The 3,825-nt window shown below is 47.5% G+C and overlaps 1 non-coding gene across 1 annotated transcript; it reads left to right on the forward strand.

The window, feature by feature from the left end:
• Positions 1-2,097: 2,097 nt before the first annotated feature.
• Positions 2,098-2,172, forward strand: Trnas-uga (transfer RNA serine (anticodon UGA)). Its single transcript has one exon. It is a non-coding gene; the product is annotated as a tRNA-Ser (tRNA).
• The last annotated feature ends 1,653 nt before the right edge of the window (positions 2,173-3,825 follow it).

The following is a 3,825-nucleotide window of genomic DNA, read 5'->3' on the forward strand; positions in this document are numbered from 1 at the left end:
TCTTTAACACTGGTAGCATGCCGCGACAGCGTGGACGTGAACCGTATGTGCAGTTGACGGACTTTGAGCGAGGGCGTATAGTGGGCATGCGGGAGGCCGGGTGGACGTACCGCCGAATTGCTCAACACGTGGGGCGTGAGGTCTCCACAGTACATCGATGTTGTCGCCAGTGGTCGGCGGAAGGTGCACGTGCCCGTCGACCTGGGACCGGACCGCAGCGACGCACGGATGCACGCCAAGACCGTAGGATCCTACGCAGTGCCGTAGGGGACCGCACCGCCACTTCCCAGCAAAATAGGGACACTGTTGCTCCTGGGGTATCGGCGAGGACCATTCGCAACCGTCTCCATGAAGCTGGGCTACGGTCCCGCACACCGTTAGGCCGTCTTCCGCTCACGCCCCAACATCGTGCAGCCCGCCTCCAGTGGTGTCGCGACAGGCGTGAATGGAGGGACGAATGGAGACGTGTCGTCTTCAGCGATGAGAGTCGCTTCTGCCTTGGTGCCAATGATGGTCCTATGCGTGTTTGGCGCCGTGCAGGTGAGCGCCACAATCAGGACTGCATACGACCGAGGCACACAGGGCCAACACCCGGCATTATGGTGTGGGGAGCGATCTCCTACACTGGCCGTACACCACTGGTGATCGTCGAGGGGACACTGAATAGTGCACGGTACATCCAAACCGTCATCGAACCCATCGTTCTACCATTCCTAGACCGGCAAGGGAACTTGCTGTTCCAACAGGACAATGCACGTCCGCATGTATCCCGTGCCACCCAACGTGCTCTAGAAGGTGTAAGTCAACTACCCTGGCCAGCAAGATCTCCGGATCTGTCCCCCATTGAGCATGTTTGGGACTGGATGAAGCGTCGTCTCACGCGGTCTGCACGTCCAGCACGAACGCTGGTCCAACTGAGGCGCCAGGTGGAAATGGCATGGCAAGCCGTTCCACAGGACTACATCCAGCATCTCTACGATCGTCTCCATGGGAGAATAGCAGCCTGCATTGCTGCGAAAGGTGGATATACACTGTACTAGTGCCGACATTGTGCATGCTCTGTTGCCTGTGTCTATGTGCCTGTGGTTCTGTCAGTGTGATCATGTGATGTATCTGACCCCAGGAATGTGTCAATTAAGTTTCCCCTTCCTGGGACAATGAATTCACGGTGTTCTTATTTCAATTTCCAGGAGTGTATTTTTCAGCAATCTGAGGAAGAAAGGGGAGTTAGGTACATTCAGTTCTTGGACGATGGAGACAGCAAGTCTTTCAAAGCAATAGTGGACAGCAAACCTTACAGTGTGCCCGTAACTAAACTAGAATGTGTAGGCTATGTGAAAAAGAGAACGGGTGCACGTCGCAGACAGTTGAAAATAAAACTTGGCAACGCAACAAAGCTATCAGATGGTAAAACAATAAAAGGTCCTGGCAGACTGACTGACAAGGTGATTGACCAGTTTCAAGGTTATTATGGCAAAGCTATCAGGGACAACACCAATGATTTGCACAAGATGGTGAGAGCGGTGTGGACTATCTACCATCATAAAATTTCAACTGAAACAACCCCAATCATTGAAACTTCCTGGCAGATTAAAACTGTGTGCCCGACCGAGACTCGAACCCTTTGCCTTTCGCGGGCAAGTGCTCTACCAACTGAGCTACCGAAGCACGACTCACGCCCGGTACTCACAGCTTTACTTCTGCCAGTACCTCGTCTCCTACCTTCCAAACTTTACAGAATCCCTCCTTTTTCTCATGTCAGCATAAAGACACCACTTATGGTCCCCAGTAACGATACAAGATAGGAGCGGTCGATCCTGTTCACGAGCCAATCCATGACGAGCAAGCAGAGATGCAAATATGGCCACACGATAATGTTTGTATTTTTAGTTTGGGGCATACGGTACCCATTCACCCTATTTTAGAACATTCCCAATTGCATGCAAATCTCGCCGATGGTGCAATGATCACAGTTCATCACATTTTCCAGTTCTCGAGTACACTGACTTCGATCACTGAGGAGGGCTTCTGTAAAGTTTGGAAGGTAGGAGACGCGGTACTGGCAGAAGTAAAACTGTGAGTACCGGGCGTCAGTCGTGCTTCGGTAGCTCAGTTGGTAGAGCACTTGCCCGTGAAAGGCAAAGGTCCCGAGTTCGAGTCTCGGTCGGGCACACAGTTTTAATCTGCCAGGAAGTTTCATATCAGCGCACACTCCGCTGCAGAGTGAAAATCTCAACCGCAAACATTGTTTGTGTCCTCCTGCTCCTAAGACGTGGTACAAATATGGAAAATCTGAAGCTGAAGGATCTCTGGCAGATTTTAAGCATAAAAACAGTGTGCCTCAAGCAGTAATGGAGGCTCTGAAGCTTATATTTACAGATCTGGCCCACCCATATCTGTTGAAAAGGTGTTTGCATGGGAAAACACAAAACGTCAACGAATATTTCAATAATCTTCTCTAGACTCGCATACCAAAAAGGGTATTTGTTGGGATGAAGCCCTACAGTTAGGAACGTATGACACTGTAATCACATTTAGTAATGGATGTAGTGACAGGCTGAGAGTACTTGAGAAGCTGAGAGTGATTTTGGGGAAGCATACAGTTGAAGGTCTTCACAAAGTGGACATCGGAAGAGTGAAAACAGCTGACGTTGTTGATAATTCTTCCGGGTTATATGGCCGTGGTCCATGGAATTCTTCTATTCCTAACGTTTCGTCCAACGTAGCATTGGACGAAACGTTAGGAGTAGCAGAATTCCATGGACCACGGCCATATAACCCGGAAGAATTATCAACAACAGTACCATCCGGTCGTGAAAGCCTTCATTGTATGAATAAAAAATCTGATGTTTCAGCTAAACATGTGACCAAAGAGGCAAGGAAAAGGAGAAGGCAGCTGTTACTTGATAGAACTGGTGGTGAAGATGAACTACAATATGGAGCATGGTGTTTTTAATAACATCATGTAACAGTAAAGGTAAAAAATTTCATATGAAAACGTCCTTTTCTCAGTTTATACATTTATCACTACAAATGCCCCGTTTTCTCAGAAACTATTCATCCTTTTGCACTGAAACGTTTACAGTGTCCTGCACAACTATCCAGTAAGCCATGGATCTACAACCAAGAACATACGTTAAGCTCAGCTATTTTTATGTACATTTATGTTAACAAAATTTTTCCAAAAATAGAGGCATTGAGTAAAAAATTTGTAAAACCTTTTGTTTTGATGCAAAACCTTCCATCATAGATCAGTAGAATAAAGAGTCGGTAGTTAATATATGGCAGAAATTTCAAATCCGTATCCTCAACAGTATCTGAGATGATGGGTCATTAACATTGGTAAATTAACATGGGCGAAATAGGGGCCCGGGTCTCTCCCTAAGATCAGTAACCACAACATATACACAAAACAGAGACTTCAGTCATAAGTTATATGAGTATATTGCATTTCACTACTTACAACGGGCTGCCTACGCTGGGTAACTTCTCGAAGCCGCGACTGTCGAAAACACAGGGCTTTGAGACGAAGAACTAGTCGAGCCATTATCGGAGCGCATTTTAATTCGGAATAACTTGGTTATTCGATATAGAGCAGAAAAAGTGAAACATTGAGGGCCCAAAATCATGTGAACAAGGTGGGTTGCGGGATGACTTCCCAAACCAACTTCTGTATACCGTTTTTCGTCAGTCTAGCAACGTACTGGCGGCCGTTATCGTGAAGTATCATCACCTCACGCAGTCTCCCTGGTCCTTGTTCTCGGACGGCGTCTGCAAGACGCCTCAGCTGTTGACAGTAAATGTTAGCAGTGATGATTACACCGG

Source organism: Schistocerca nitens, chromosome 4 (genome assembly GCF_023898315.1).
Source record: "Schistocerca nitens isolate TAMUIC-IGC-003100 chromosome 4, iqSchNite1.1, whole genome shotgun sequence".
In the NCBI taxonomy this organism is placed as follows: Eukaryota; Metazoa; Arthropoda; class Insecta; order Orthoptera; family Acrididae; genus Schistocerca; species Schistocerca nitens.